The sequence below is a fragment of the Somniosus microcephalus genome, chromosome 14 (assembly GCF_052327205.1).
Source record: "Somniosus microcephalus isolate GS21.2 chromosome 14, FLI_Smic_1.0, whole genome shotgun sequence".
Classification (NCBI taxonomy): Eukaryota; Metazoa; Chordata; class Chondrichthyes; order Squaliformes; family Somniosidae; genus Somniosus; species Somniosus microcephalus.
Window position 1 is genome coordinate 53,589,076 of NC_141000.1, and position 17,297 is coordinate 53,606,372.

Genomic DNA, 17,297 nt, shown 5'->3' on the forward strand with positions numbered 1-17,297 from the left:
AAGATTGGAAAATAGAGATGGGATTAAGGGAGAGAGATAAAAAGTGAGACAGAAAAACTTTAAAAATATATATATATATATTTTAAATCTCCAACCTTAATTTTCTTCTGAGGGATTGAAATTCCACACTTGTAAAATTAATTTTTCAGGGCCAGAGAGGTTGTTCAGCAGTAATTATTACTTATTATGCCATTAAATATTCACTTACTCCTGAATGCACCAGCCCTAGCTTTTTCAGCCATTTTTAGTGCCTAAGTAATGGGTAATTACCCCAGGTTTATGCCATTACTGTGATTTCAGTGCCGAGTTTATCGGCGAAGACTGTAACAGTGCACCCTGTGGAAGAGCAGGGTATCTTTGACAGCAACTTCTGAATTTCCACATTTAACTGCGCATGTGGGGACGCCAGAAGTTGCTGTCAAGTTTACCCTGTAATAATGGTAAGCACTGATAACCTCACTTATTATTACAGCAAAATCCGGGCCATTATGTCACCACTTTTATCTCGGTGCACATCTAAACCCACTCACATCAACACAAACTGAATTTATATCATTCGAAATGGTGCCTTTCAGGACATAATCTTAAAAAAAGTACCATAGGTTGCAAATTACTGTATCATACGATTCCTATCAAATTGCTCTGTCAGCCATTTTGACAGAGGTCTTAACTTGTTTATTTTAAATGTAAAATTTTAACATCTATTAAAATAACAGGAATAAAATGAATTAATAGGAATGCATCAAACATTCCCACAGCATAATTTGCACGCTTGCATATTTCTGGCAGCTAATGAGCTAATGGATCAAAGGAAAATGCACTCTGGCTTAGGACTGAGCAAATCAGACTAGGAAGATTGCAAATTTGATCCTGGAATTAACCGCTCTCAGTGGGGATTCTGCATTGGCCTCAGGATCCCATTGTAAGGAGAGCCAAAGAACCTGCTCTTAACTGCTATCCAGCAAACTCCTGCTGAAAGTGCATGAGCATAGATGATGGGTGAGGCTCGCATTAACTTAAAGAGGAGTGGGGGGGGGGGGGGAAAGAAAAATAAAAACTGAAAGAAGACACCATCTGTTCATGTGAAATCTTCTGTTTGACCCATCAAATCCTTTCCTTCAATAGACCATAGGGCTGAATTCTCGACCGAGTGCTTCCGGCAAGGAACGGCGCTCACAAGGAGTTCCTGCTCAGGTAACCATCTACCGTGCATTATTGACTCTATTTCATTTATTTAATCTTTTATAAAGAGGTTCTGGAAAGTCTCTCACTACACCATATGGGACTATGATATAAACCCTCTTAAATAGGAGTGTCCAAGCTTTTTGTCTTTGTGAACCATGTAGGTGCATATCATTGATCCTCATAGTGCACATTAAAAGTTTAAGTTAATGATTCCATTAATTTGCATGTCTCTCAAGCTACAGATGCTAACCTATTTTAGTGCTATGATTTAAAACCAACAGGACACAATCTAAGAACAGCCTTTTCCAAGCCCAAAAGATTCAAAAAGAACAAAACCGTGAGTAAGAAATATAAGCACATATAGAATGGAGAAAGCTGGGCTTCGAGAGCTGTATTTCCAGGGCTCAGGGATCACTTACGGTCCATGGGCCAGAGAGCGGGTCCCTGCTTTAAAATACACAACTGTAACCCTCAGCTTCTGTGGCATACATGCTGCAAAATATTTTTTAAAAACACGCATATTTTGAGTGCTGCTGAAGAGTTAGGACTCTTCATAGCTGAACAGTGTGACAGAAAAAAACTGCTGCTGTTAGGTAAACTCCATCTCCTCAGTTGCACATAAAACAGCCAAGATTGTGCCACGTGGTTAATGACATTTCTCATCCTAGTGCATACTTCTGTAGTCCTAGCACAATGCACACTTAGGCATTAGATTAATAACGCCAAATGTCCCTTTGCACATGTTAATCTGTTAATTGTTCTTCCAAATGGGTCAATTATTCACTAACAGGGACCAACCAGCATTAAGATTATCTGTAAATTCTATAAACTGTTCTCACCTGTAAATATCAAAAAACATTTTTGTAAGCAAGATGCATCTCGCACTGCACCATACTTTATTCCTTCCAGAGCAAAGTTAGAGGTGTATTTTCTGTACAAATGTGTCCCTCACCTTTTTAAAAAAATCACTGTGATATCTTGATCCTTTCAGAAGATTTTGTCATGTTCGGGAAGGATTTCCTTTACTCACTAGGGCTCAATCTTCAACTTGCCGCCTGGGTGTAAAACTGATATTGCAGATTGAGCGCATGTTATAGAAGCTGCCTGATTTTCATTTCCATTGAATGAATGGCGGTCGATCCACTACACCAGTTTAACACCTGGGCAGCAAGTTAAAAATCTAGCCCTTGGTGTAGAAAATCGTCAACATGTTTATAAAGAACTACCTCCATTGTAGTCTAATTTCAAGCTCTTGAATAACCAGCGTGTAGATCTGCACCGCGCTCTCAAGTCTGGTGCCGTAGCTCACAGGGATATTCCTGCCTTCCAGCAAAGTGCCATTGATTCCAGAGGGATCCAGTGCCTCGGATCAGCTTGGGACTGATCTGAAGTCACCTGAGCTGAGTAAAATCACTCACGGCTGAGTACTGCTGCATGCTCTTTGTTATTACCTGACCAGTTCACGAGCGAAATGAAGACATGAAATTTTGGGTTTGTGTGAAGCCAAAAATAGACTGGATTGTTTTTCTTTAAAGGGTTAAGAGTGGTTCTTTGTATAGAAAATGATTCTGACTCTCCCTCATCAAGCTCAAGATTTGTTGCTGCTGTAGCCAAGGTTTGGTCCATTTTTGCAACCCTTTCCATCTTTCGGTGTCTACATGTATGGATAATCATTTATAAACTTAAGAGGGGTGCAGTGTACAACAAAATAACTGTAATAGCAGAAAAATTAATCATCTAAAAACTCAAAGGCTGATCCATGGTCCTAGCGATATATGCAATGCAAACTCACTAATAAATCCAATAGGGAATTCAGGAATAGTTGAGAGAGTGGTCAGAATGTGAAACTCGTTAAGAGGATGCTAGATAAACACATGAGGCAGAAAGGAATGGAAGGTTATGCTGATAAGCTTAGATGAAAAAAGGTGGGAGGAGGCTCAATGGACTAGTTAGACCGAATGGCCTGTTTCTGTGCTGTACATTCTATGTAATAGTAAATATTTCACTAATCTAATAAAGTTGTATAAAATATATCAACTTCTTGCAGAGTGCAGAGTTCCAAATGCTATCCAGATGGATTTGTGTGTTTAATAATGCACAACGTTGCACACTGAGAGGAGACACAAGAGGCACGTTTTACCATCAATTGAATGGATTGTGAAACAAGCTTCACAATAACGGGCATTAGTAACGGTGAAATAAATGAGTGCCTCATTAAAGACAATGAATGGGATATGAATATACTGCAAAAATGTACCAAACCTTGGCTACAGCAGCAATAAATCTTGAGCTTGACAAGGGAGAGTCAGAATCATTGAATCATTGTTGCCATGTGAACATATAAGTACATTAGGGCTGAGTGAACCAGTCAGAGTTCATAGCTGGAGCCAAAATGCTACTAATACTATCTTCTATATAGAAATGATGAATAGAGAAACCACAGAAATATCAGCAAAACTGTAACACTTGTAGTGCTACTTTACTGTAAAATTTGTACTAGATGCTTTTTCACTACCTAACTGATAGTGCTCTTTCATAATTATACCAGTTACCTAACTTCTGTTGCTGTATCCTTTTCAAAATGCTTTTTCACAGCTTCCCTTTATTTTTTTTTACCCACTGCCTCATATCCTCTTTTTCCTATTATATTACCAAGAGAAAATCCCCACTTCTTAAGAACGATTATAAAAAGCTTGTCCCACATTTACATTACTGGGTCACCTACTCCCAAACCTTGGCATGTGTTGTTCCAGGTGATGCCTAATACCAGAGCTGCCTTCACATGAAGCAGTACAAAGTCAGGAGCACTTTAGCTCAGGTGGCAACAAAGCACATTAACCCAACAGTTTGACTTTGGAAAATATAATTCCCTCAAACCAGTGGGAGAGCAACCCAGATACTTCACTGACATAAAGTAAAGAAGTCTATTTGTAGAAAATTATATCGATACAGAAACACCTGTGGGACAGAAATATATCCAGAACACTGCAGGCTCTTTGACTTTCTGCAGTCAGCCTTGCCGTCCTCTTTGGGAAAGAAATGATCGTTTTCTCACTTGTAATTGTTTCAAATCTTTTGATAGGACAAAGTTGGGTCTAGTCATCACATTTCCTTCTACAGTTAATGATCATAAAACATTTCAAAAGTAGGCTAGCATACACCTTCTTACTTCTTAGGCAGTCCCTCGGAACCGAGGATGACTAGCTTCCACATTAAAATGAGTTTGCAGGTGAGTGATGAGTCCAATGCGGGACCTACAGTCTCTGTCACAGGTGGGGCAGACGGTGGTTGAAGGGGCGGGTGGGCGGGGTGCTTGGGTTGACGTGCATTCCTTGCACTGCCTGCGCTTGGCTTCCGCTTGCTCCCGGCGAAGAGACTCGAGGTGTTCGGCGCCTTCCTCCACTTTGTGTGGTCTTGGGCCAGGGATTCCCAGGTGTCGGTGGGGATGTTACACTTTTTCAAGGAGGCTTTGAGGGTGTCCTTGAAGCGTTTCCTCTGCCCACCTGGGTCTCTCTTGCCGTGTCGGAGTTCCGAGTAGAGCGCTTGTTTTGGGAGTCTCATATCGGGCATGCGGACAATGGGACCAGTCCATCGGAGCTGATTGAGCGTGGTCAAAGCTTTGATGCTGGGGATGTTGGCCTGAGCAAGAACACGGACATTGGTGTGCCTATTCTACCAATGGGTTTGCAGGATCTTGCGGAGGCAGCGTTGGTGGTACCTCTCCAGTGCTTTGAGGTGCCTGCTGTACATGGTCCATATCTCTGAGGCATACAGCAGGGCGGGTATCACTGCTGCTCTGTAGACCAAGAGCTTAGTGCCGGGTTTGAGGTCCTGGTCTTCAAACACTCTCTTCCTCAGGCGACCGAAGGCTGCACTGGCACACTGAAGGCGGTGTTGGATTTCATCATCCCTACCTACCTTATGCATTAAGAATATAAGAAAGCACAGAATAAGAAAAGACCATTTAGCCTATTTATAAAATATGCCACCTACTTAATCTCCTCAGGAAAGTTCTGCTCAAATATCTCCTAATCCCCAAACGTAATCAAGCAAAATTCTGGATTATTTATCCACACATGTCACTGCTGAATCCTAGCCTACAGCCCTCTTTAACCAACACTAAACTTCCTCCATTCTCCCTACACACATTGTTCTCCTGTAACCCAGTAGCAATTTTATCTGATAAATTATTTAATCATTTTTGTCTATATCCATCCCTCTAACCTCAAATCCAATTTCGGATGGATAGTTATCAGGTCCTTTTTAAGGGATTTAATCTACACAGCATTAACTACTTTTGCTTGGAATCTGTTCCACATATCCAGTTTTCTGCCAGGGAAATACTTTTAGGGCTATAAATTTGGGTGCTTTATGCCATCCGTTACTGTCAAAATTTAGTGAAAAGACAGCGGCCGCTGCTCTTTCGTCAGCTGGTGGTGGGTTCCGCGGCGTCCGCCATTTTTCAAGGTCCGGCAGCGCTGCCAGTAAGAGCAATCGCCATGGAAATTTAAATTAGAGAGAGGTGACGTGCACGCTGAGATAACGTCACCTCAACAAACTTGGACCTTAGCACTGAGTTCTGCACTGGGTCCTAAACTCGCCATGAAAACCCAGCATTCAGCAGACTCAGGCGCTGTCAGCACCTCTTAAAGGGACATAGAAACATAGAAGATAGGAGCAGGAGTAGGCCATTCAGCCCCTCGAGCCTGCTCCGCCATTCAATGCAATCATGGCTGCTCATCCAAATTCAGTACCCTGTCCCTGCTTTCTCCCCATATCCCTTGATCCCCTTAGCCTTAAGAAATATATCTAACTCCTTCTTGAATATATTTAATGAATTGGCCTCAACTGTCTTCTGTGGTAGAGAATTCCACAGGTTTACCACTCTCTGGGTGAAGAAATTCCTCCTCATCTCAGTCCTAAATGGCTTACCCCTTATCCTTAGACTGTGACCCCTGGTTCTGGACTCCCCCACCATCGGGAACATCCTTCCTGCATCTAGTCTGTCTAGTCCTGTTAGAATTTTATAAGTTTCAATGAGATCCCCTCTCATTCTTCTAAACTCTAGCGAATATAAGCCTAATCGACCCAATCTCTCTTCATACGTCATTTCTGCCATCCCAGGTATCAGTCTGGTGAAACTTCGCTGCACTCCCTCCATGGCAAGAACATCCTTCCTCAGATAAGGTGACCAAAACTGCACACAATACTCAAGGTGTGGTCTCACCAAGGCCCTGTACAACTGCAGCAAGACATCCTTGCTCCTGTACTCAAACCCTCTCGCTATGAAGGCCAGCATACTATTTGCCTTCTTAACTGCCTTCTGAACCTGCATGCTTACCTTCAGCGACTGGTGAACAAGGACACCCAGGTCTCATTGCACTTCCCCTTTTCCCAATCTATTGCCGTTCAGATAATAATCTGCCTTCCTGTTTTTGCCACCAAAGTGGATAACCTCGCATTTATCCACATTATACTGCATCTCCCATGCATCTGCCCAATCACCCAACTTGTCCAAATCCTACTGGAGTTTCTCGGCATCCTCCTCACAGCACACACGCCCACCCAGGACCCACATATCTTTCAGGTAAGTTTGCATTTAAGCTTTTGGACTGGATTTTTTTAAATTTTATTGAAGTAATGGCTTGCTGCAATACATGTTAAAAGTTTTTTAATTGTCCAGGGAGTGCAGCGAGTGCTGGACACTTCACAGAAATCACAGAAATCACAGAAACCCCACAGTGCAGATAGAGGCCATTTCGGCCCATCGAGCCTGCACCGACACATATCCCACCCGATCCTCGTAACCCCTCCACCAACACATATCCCACCCTATCCCCGTAACCCCACGTATTTAATCCCCCTAACACTAAGGGTCAATTTATCATAGCCAATCAACCTAACCTGCACATCTTTGGACTGTGGGAGGAAACCGGAGCACCCGGAGTAAACCCACGCAAACACGGGGAGAATGTGCAAACTCCACACAGACAGTCGCCCAAGGCCGGATTCGAACCCGGGTCCCTGGCGCTGTGAGGCAACAGTGCTAACCACTATGCCACCGTGCTGCCCACTTGTAAGGCCTCAGATGGTAAAGGAGAGAGAAACAAAGTTCACGTCTCAGGCTGAGATGCTGCCTGCTCTGCTGAGTATTTCCAGCATTTTATACTTTTCTTTCAGATTTACAGCATCTGCTCGCAAAGAGAAGAGGAAGACGCGGAAGAGGAAGAAGCTGAAGAGGAGGAAGCAGAAGGAAGGATGCAACCCAGACAGCCCTTTTCTGGCCAGGATATCTGGGATAGAATCATCCGCCCGCAGTACCAGTGACCACAACCCCAATTCCCCTTTCAACATTTGGCCCACACCGTACCTTCCCTCTCTTACTAAACATCACAGTGTCCTCTTGGCCACAATGCTGAAATAAAAGCCACCACGAAGCTAACTTTCCCATCCAACTTTATCCATATATGCATCCAATATTACATCAAGAAATCAACTCAATACCCTGCTCATGTCACGCAGTGCTACCCCAGTGGCTGCAGCATGGCTGGTGGGAGGCTGCTGACTTTCAATGGGGGGTCACTGCAAATGGCCTTGCTGGTCGACCTTGAGGAGCTGGGAGTGTGAAATCGAGTGATGGTGTTTCTTCTTCTTCTTCACTCTCCTCTCCCTCTTCTTGCTCAACCACTGGTTGGGCAGGCTGCATTTCTTGGGTGTGTGAAATGAGGAAGGCACAAGGGTGGAGTTGTGGTGAGGGGAGGGCGGGAATGCGAGAGGTGCATGCGAGAAAGACGATAACATATGAGGATACCAGCATCTTGTATCAAACAGCCCCGCCACTGGCCAAGGGCTCAGCCATGCCCCTGCCAAGAATGGCCAGCACCGTCTCCTCCAATGGGGTGAGATGAAGTTAGGAATGGGAGGTGTACTTCGTGATTGGTACAGATTGTTGGTAGGTGAGTGATTGGGGGAGGGGGTGCAGGAAGTCATGCATCGAGCAGTGAGGCTAGTGATGCAGTTGGTAGGAGACAGCTTTTGAAGATGCATTCACTGACCTTGACCAGTGGTCTGAGGTCATGAAGCTTCTTTGGCCACTGGAGCCAGGTCATGGGGGCAACACTGCTGGCAGTGACGGCCTCGGTAATGTGGTCCCACATTGTTCTTTCTGGAGGGCCTCCGGCCCCTGTGGGTACGGGACGTCTCATGCAGTGTTGACCCTCTGCACAAAGTTGGAGTGCTGCGTGTGAGACCCTGGGTGTCCCTTCCCTGGCTTGCTAAGCCATTTGTGTTAGTGCTGAAGCACTTTCCCCATTTTTTGCGGTGTGAAAAGGAGTTCAGCTTTAAGAACTGAAGACCTGCATTTGGGAATGTTTTTCAAATGTTAATTTTTTTAAAGGCAGTAGAGCTGTAAGTGCTGAAAACTGCATTTTATTTTTACTTCATTTTTATTTTTATCAGTTCAGAAGTCATTGGCCTTTTAAGCAAACGACAATACATTGCCCTTTTAATATCCCACAATGCCTCGCTTCCAGAGGCTGTTGGAAGATGCATTTTTACTTTAAAGGCATGAGGGTATATTTTCCTTATTTAGAAATGAGCAGTAGAGTCCTCCCTTTTCTGGTCATAAATAGGTTCTGTCAATCAAAGCGGCAGGTGCCCCTGGCTTTCCAATAGTCTGATTCACGTGGCAGGAATCTGATAATCTTGCCTGCCAGAATTCTATCAATCAATGAGCATAACTCTATACTCCTCTCGGTAAATTATTGTTCAGCTTACACCACACTAACAATTTTATCAACTTTCAATGGAGAAGATCATCGCTCCCCCCCGCACCCCCAACCCTTCCACCCCAGTGAAATCCAAACATCAGAAGTATTGCTTCAGTCCTCAGAAAGTGTGGTGAATGAGCTTCCTGAACCTTCTACAGCTTGGGAATGGGTGTTGTACATTTCTGTCAGAAACCGTAAGAGCATTACATATCCCTTGTCTCCTGTAAGCCAACCTCCATCCCACCTTTCCCCTCAAACCGTTTGACTACTTCAGATTGCCCCAAGATTAAAGGATCATGCATATTCCTGGCACAGAAAGTTGACACACAAGATTTTGAGATTGAGGTTACGTATCATAAACATCAACTGAATAGAATCACTCCTGATTGAGGTTTAACCATCCTGGGTCACTGGGCGCAGGACGCTCCAAGCTCTGCTCAGCTGGACGCAGATGCTGAACCTCTGGGGCCTTCGATGAAGAGCAAATTTCTGGAGCAGCGGCAAAAGATGTGTGTGGTACTGGCAGGCTTCCCAGCCACACTGTGCACGCTTGCAAAGAGATTGGAGGAGTCCAACTCAAACATGAGTGGCATAATGTCGCAGGCCTTCGTGATGATGTCTTCATCCATGGCAAGAGTGGCCACCTGCATGGAATATCAAACACCGCAGTCAATGAGTGCATGCTGGCCCTCACCAATGGCTTGCTCACTCTGAATGCCACCTTAAATAGGATTGATGAAACCCTAGCCTTGGCCATTCATCGCCCCACTGATCTACAGCAAAGTGCTCTCCAGCTCATTGATAGCAGGGAAGTGCGGGTGGGCCATGAGAGGGAAGATGGAGAAAGGGGACATGGAAGTGGGGACTTTGCTCAAAGCACTTCTACTTCTCACCCGTTGCCTCCCCCCACCTCAGTCAGTACCTCACATGCTGCCTCGTGTCCTGATGGCCGAGTCTGCCCCTGCACAGTCACAGGAGGAGCAATCTTTGGCGGGGCCCTCCCGGGCTCCAAAACCCAGAGGATGTCAGCCAAGAGAAGCTCAGCAGTCAGAGCAGGGATCTGAGCAGCCTGCCTCCACCTCTGCTGAAACCACAGGGGTTGCACCACGTAGAAGTAGCAGAAAAAGCAAGAGAAAAGATTTGTAGTTGCACAAGAGTATGTACCAATGTTCCCTCTAAGCTGTGCGGTCGCGCAGTGCTCTGCAGCTCCCACGCAGCCAGCTCACCGGCTTTTAAATAGGAAAAACCGCACTTGCGCAGTATTTTTAATGGGCCCCGCAGCCCTTTAAAGGGGCCGTGCACCCAAAAAAAATGGAAGGGAACATTGGTATGCACATGGGTCTGTTACACAATGTTAGATTGTTAGGTTTCTGTTCAAATTTTGAGACACGTCTTACCCATTTTTGCCTGCTACCTGGCAAATGTCCTTCTCACTTGTGATGAACGATAAGAAAATAATTAAATCTGACCAAAGTGAAAGGGATGATATGTTGATTGCAGGATTGCTGTGTGTTGGGGGAGGTGGGTGGAAAGTGGATTCAACATGTGGATGCCAGATGGGTGCACTGGTAAAACCTAATTAAATCTTGTCATTAAGAAGCCATCCCAGGCAGCAATGTGCACTGCTGCTGATGCCATGGCCACATCACTTTCCTCCTCCTCCTCCTAAGAGGCATTGCGCTTTGCGTCTTACTCCTCCTGCAGCTCCAATCCTCGCTGCTGTGCTATGTTGTGCAGAGCGCAACACACCATGATCGTCTGGAGACTCTGGCTGATGGGTACTGAAGGGCTCCTCCAGATCTGTCGAGGCACCTGAAGCGCATCTTCAGCATCCCGATTTCTTGCTCAATGACACACCTTGTCATCATATGGCTTTGATGGTAGCGCTCTTCGTCCTCATTGCTTGGGCTCCTCATGGGTGTCAGCAGCCACGATTTAAGTGGATAGCCCTTGTCTCCACGCAGCCAGCTTGTAAGTCTGGTCAGAGCAGCAAAGTGCTCAGGAAAGGTGGACTGGTGCAGGACAAATGCATCATGACAGCTCCCTGGGAATCTGGCACACATATGCATAATGATCTTTTTGTGGTTGCAGACAAGCTGCACATTGAAGGAGTGGAAGCCCTTGCAGTTCACCAACACTCCTGGGTGATGTGGGGGTGCCAGCCAGAGCTGCAAACCAGAGCGCCCACTCATTCTGATTGGCTTCATCAGTGGCAAAGTGTACATAATTGCCTGTCCTGGCAAACATGGCATCGGTCACCTGGGTGATGCATTTGTGGCGGTCAACTGCAAAATCCTGCAAATGTCTCCTGCTGATCTCTGGAAGGAGCCTGAGGAGAAGTTGAAGGCAGTCGTCATTTGGCAGCCACTAGTAAAGTGTGCTCACCAGGTCCACTTGGCAGCAGGTCTTATTCCAGCAGGCTGCAAATGTCTGCCACAACCTGATGCGATACCCTGAGCCTCCTGAGGCACTGGTGTTCAGACATGTCCAGAAAGCTGATCCTCTGCCTATATACACTGTGTTGCGGGTATCGTCTTCTGCAAACTGCTCCTCTGTGCTTATCCTCTCTCTCCTATGGAGCAGCATGTTGGTGAGGAGAAGGCTTCTGCTGCTCCTGCTGCTGCTGCTCATCTTGGTCCTCATCTGAGGTCCAAGGTAAAACAGCGTAAGCTGCACCCAAGCTGATCTGATATATGACAGCTGGAACGTGGCGGTCAGACGCACAGTCCTCCAATGTAATGAGAGTGACCTCCAAAGTAGTAGAACTCACCTACAAGTAGTGAAAGCAAACTCTCAGAACAAGTGCTGTGAGTAAAAGCCTTTCACTTAGGCAAGGAAACAGAACTGAGGTCTCAGTACTTATAGGAGTTTTTGCCTGTCATTTGTTCAGCCTCCACAATTGCCGCTGTGCTCTCACCTTGCTTTCACTGGCGAGGTCCAGGAAGCCCAGGAAACCCACAGTTAAAGTTGAAAACCCCCGTTAAAAAAGCTGGTAATTGACTCTTAACATATTTAAATTGGCAACCCGCCTCTCCCGAGGGGGTTTCTCGCACACAGCCAAACTCGCTGCAATTAAATACGGATGTCAGCGGTTTGGAGCCAGCTTCCCGACAGTCAATTTCAGCGCTTTTAAACCCCCACCCGCCCCCAAACCCACTCACTCTTTGCAGTTCAAATTCCCCCCAGATGTGGTCTAAACAGGGCTTTGTATAGCTGTAGCAAAACTTCCTCCCAGTTATATTCAAGTTATAAAGCCTAACATTCCATTAGCATTTTGGATCATTTTTTGTATCTGATTACTACATTTTAATGATCTGTGTACATGGACCCCTAAATCTCTTTGGACCTCCACTGTTCCTAGCTTTTCACCATTTAAATAATACTCGGTTCTATTCTTTTTTGGTCCAGAATGGATGACCTCACAGTCACCTGTGTTGAAATCCATCTGCCACAGTTTCGCCCACTTATCTAATCTACCAATATCAATTTGTAATCTTATGCTACTGTCTACACTGTTTACTATACCACCAATCTTTGTGTCATCGGCAAACTTGAACGTATGGCTCTCTATTGTGTTATCTAAGTCATTAATAAATATAGTGAATAGTTGAGGCCCCAGCACTTTGATACTTCCCCTGTGTCTCAGTGACCAGAACTGGACACAGTATTTGATGTGTAGTTTGACCAGAGCACTGTATCATTTGATCATGACTTCCTCAGATTTATATTCTGCTATTGTGGCTATGTAGTCCAAAATTCTCTTTCAATTTCATCCTTAGCTACTTCAACACCAGATGAAATCAGGATCCGGATTTAATGCGATGGCCTCCTCAGACAAGTTTCTACCGACACTCATTGTCTAGGCTCATATGTGAAGCATGGCCATTTGTGTGAAGTGCCAGTACCTGCTAACCATAGCGTTATTCAGTGATGCAGCAATTCCAACGCAGAGCCTTGCTCGACGGGAACACATGTAACGGAATCGTCGCTATAATAAGAGACACATCCGCGACCCATGTTCTCATCGAGTGAGGCTCCACGTCAGCAGCACAGCATCACTGAATTTACCCTCACAACAGGACTCATCACTTTCAGCTGCAGAAAAGAGTTAAAATTGATTTTCAAAATGGTAGATTGATAGAAACAAAAGGAAAACCAAGTTTGCAATTCAGCTAACTTTCTCCATGTAATTTCCCAGGTCTATCAGCACGAAACAGTTTTAACTGCACCTTCTGTCCATCGTCCACCCACAGCCACATTTCTATATTTTTAATGGCTGCATATGAATTCCAAAAGTTTATTCCCAATGCTCCTTACATTGCTATAAAACATTTAGTGATTCTTTCAATACCTTCCTTCTCTTATTTGACCCTTTTGTTAATTTGCATTTCCCTCTTCATCTTGCACAACACTCAAGCTACAGTCATTGCTCACCAGCTGTGATGATAGTGGGAAACTAATAACGGGCCAGAGACAATGGTGTTGTGTGTGCACAGAGGGACATTTTTCTATTAAAATATGTTACAATCCATTTACATTTTGTCTGTCTTGTTATTGTAGCACAGAAAGAGGACAAATGCAGTACTTTTTTTTACTGGTCTTCAGTTAATCTTCATTTTACCTTAGGGTTTGTACACATGTTAAAATGATTCCAAATCTATCCCACATAACATCTGAATCTGATGCACATGATAATATCAAATAGACATTTAACCAAATAAAGTGATTAAACATATATGCACAGAGTAGAGGTACCTCCATTATGCTAATGAGCTCACACTAGCTATTAGATGGAGTCTCCTTTGTTACTACAATACTTGAATCTTTTCATTCCAATTGTGCAGCTGTGGAACAAATTTGGGGAAATCAATCACATACTTTGGTGTCACACTACCCAGCTAGTTAATTACACTATTTCAATACCAACTATTCCAGAATCATTCTGTTTCTGGTTTGTCAATATAAATAGAGTAACGGAGAATGCCTAAACTTGTGTAATATTTACTAGATCAAGGCAGTGGTTTGCAAAGCAGGTATTCAGTGAGTAACCCAACCATTGAACTGTGGCTGTGCCCGGATGCCCTTAATATTTGCAGTACATTCCTTTAACACACAGGTTCCGTTTATTTTGTTCTACCCTTTACCCTCTTCAGTTCTCCACTGCTGCTACTTCAGGTGAGATGTAGACATCTCAGTGACCACTGGCAATATTTAATCCCCATCAGTTAAGAATAAATCTACCTACCTTTTATGGAATAACAACAGAAAATGCTGGAAACACTCAGCAGGTCAGGCAGCAGCCTTGGAGAGAGAAAAATCTGCCTTCCTTTTATGGAATTAGTTGTTGCTATTATTCATTCTTCCAGAGATCAAGTGCTAGTACAGGAAGCTCTTTTTTATCCGTCACCGACGGGACCGGCGTGGTGCCGGTTGATCAAAAAGTCCGGATTACAGAGAGGTATACTTACCAAGGTACAAGAGCCCCGTACACGGCCACAGGTGCAGGAGCCCCGGTTACAAGGCCACAGATCCAGGAGTCCCTGTTGCACGGCCACAGGTGCAGGAACCCCGGTTACACGGCCACTAACATATAGTAAAACTTACCTGAACCTACTCCTGAATTTTGCCGGTTAAGAGAGATTTCCAGATATTTAGGTGCCGGTTAAAAGAGAGTTTCCTGTAATTGTGAAGTGTTAAGTTTTTTCAGCAAATTTGCTCACTGGCAGAACTTGTGTTCAAATGAGAGTTAAGATTCAGATTCTGTTTTAGACCCTCTGATTTATGATACAATTTTCTACTATTAGAGCTACTAGGCCATAGGGGGTTTGTAACTATTGGGGACATTTTAACAGGAGGAGTGCATGGGTTTAGGTGAGGGTGGGAGTTTAAAGTTGGCGAAAATGTGATCACGTCCGGACACCGGCTCCAACGCGCCAACTTCCAGGTTTAACTCAGGCCCATTCAGCTACGTGCATGTAACTCTCTCCAGGGAGGCGGGATAGCGATTTGCACAACATAGGAGTGGTAGGAAAAGGAAGAATATGTAACTCCATGAATTACAGCAATATTTTAACTGGTATTTAAATTTAAAGGCTCATGCACAGGTTTCTCGGGCTTCCTGAAACTCACAATTCAAACGAAGGTGAGAAGACTGAACTGCAATTCATGGGGATCATTAAAAGTCAGGAAAATACAACAAAAAATACTCAGTGCTCACAGCTGCTTTGTTACCTCCCACTGGGAAGGGGTTTGTTGAGAGTATTTGTGGTGAGAGGTTAATGTTTGCACTTTGGAGGTATTGAGACTCAAGATCAGGATGGGTGGCGCCATGGCTGCCTTAGATTGAACCGCAGACAAGGAGCAAGATGACCATCAGGAGCAGCAACAGCCTGCTGTGGAGATACCTGCAGATCACAGAATCACAGAATCACAGAATCTACAGTGCAGATAGAGGCCATTTCGGCCCATCGAGCCTGCACCGACACATATCCCACCCTATCCCCGTAACCCCACGTATTTAATCCCCTAACACTAAGGGTCAATTTATCATAGCCAAATCAACCTAACCTGCACATCTTTGGACTGTGGGAGGAAACCGGAGCACCCGGAGGAAACCCACGCAGACACAGGGAGAATGTGCAAACTCCACACAGACAGTCGCCCAAAGCCAGATTTGAACCCGGGTCCCTGGTGCTGTGAGGCAACAGTGCTAACCACTATGCCACTGTGCCCCTGGTGAGCAAAGAAGGGAGCAGCCGAGGGGTTGAGCTTACAGGAGGCAATACCCGCTTAACAGGGTTTATAGGCAGAGGCTCAGCTTCCTTGACCTCTTGGAAGAGCCGTGCTTCCGAAGGCTGAGATTGTTGCATCAGATGCTGGCAGGCATCGGCATCTTCTTAGAAGATGACCTGCTCCCTGCTGGGCCTAGTGGTCACACATTACCAGTGGATGTGAATGTCACCACCACGCTCAATGTTTTTGCCTTCAGATCCTTCCAGGGCACTACAGGAGACATATCCAGGATCGACCAGTCAGTGGCACATAAATGCATAAGGCAGGTCATTGATGGGTTGTTTGCCAGGGCTGGCAATTATGTAAAATTTGCCTGTGAGGATGCTAGTTAATGTTCCTACAGTATAGCAGTGACTACAGTCCAAAAAGCATTTCATCGGCTGTAAACGCTTTGGAATGACCGGTGGTCGTGGAAGGTGCTATATAAATGCGAGTCTTTCTTTTTTTCTTTTTAGTCAGAATGAGCGGGCGCTCGGGTTTGCGTCTCTGGCTGGTTTCCCACAGATCATCAACTGCACATACGTGGAAATCCGCACACCCCCCAGGAGCATCTGTAAACTGCAAGGGCTTCCATTCCATAAATGTACTGCTGGTGTGCAACTACAAGAAAAGATTTATGCAGGTGTGCGCCAAATTTCCAGGGAGCTGTCATGATGCTTTCATCCTATGGCAGTCCAGGCTCCCGGACATCTTCGGACTTGCAAGCAGACTTAAGGGGTGGCTGCTAGGAGACAAGGGATATCCACTTCAAACTAGGTTGAAGGCACCCATGAGAAACGCAACCGATGAAGCCCAAGAGCGGTGCAACGGCAGCCATATGACAACCAGATGTGTCACTGAGCAAGCGATCGGCATGCTCAAGATGTGCTTCAGGTGCCTGGCCAGATCTGGAGGTGCCCTTCAGTACTCACCAGCGAGGGTCTCCAGAATGATCGTGGTGTGCTGCTCTCTACAAAACACTGCGCAGCAGTGAGGATTAGAGTTGCAGGAGGAACAAGGTGCTGAGCACATATCATCTACAGATGAATCCGAGGAGGAGGAAAAGGAAGAGGAAAAGGAGGGGAAGGAAGATGGCGACCCCAATGCAGCTCAGCCGCTCACATCACTGCCAGGGATTTCCTTATAGCTGTACAATTCAATTAGTTACCACCACTGGACCAATGTAACAATCACATCCAACAACCACTCTTTCCCAACCCCTCACCCCGCTAATCCCACTGACACAAAGCAGTCCTATAACCAACCAACCTTCTTCTTCTTCTCCTTCAAAGGCCCCACCAAAGACGGCTCCAACTGCTCCCGTGCCATCGGGAGAGGGGGCTGCATGTCAGGTACTGGCTGAGGGGGGCAACGGGTGAGAAGTGGGAGCGCTTTGAGTGGAGTTCCCACTTCCATGTTCCCTTTCCCCATCCCTCTCATGGGCCAGCCACAATTCACTCCTACCACTTTGCTGGAGAGCAGCTTCATGCAGATCAGTGATGCACTGTAAGGCCAAGGCTAAGCTATCTGTCATCCTATTTAAGACACCAAACATGTTGGCATCCAGAGTCT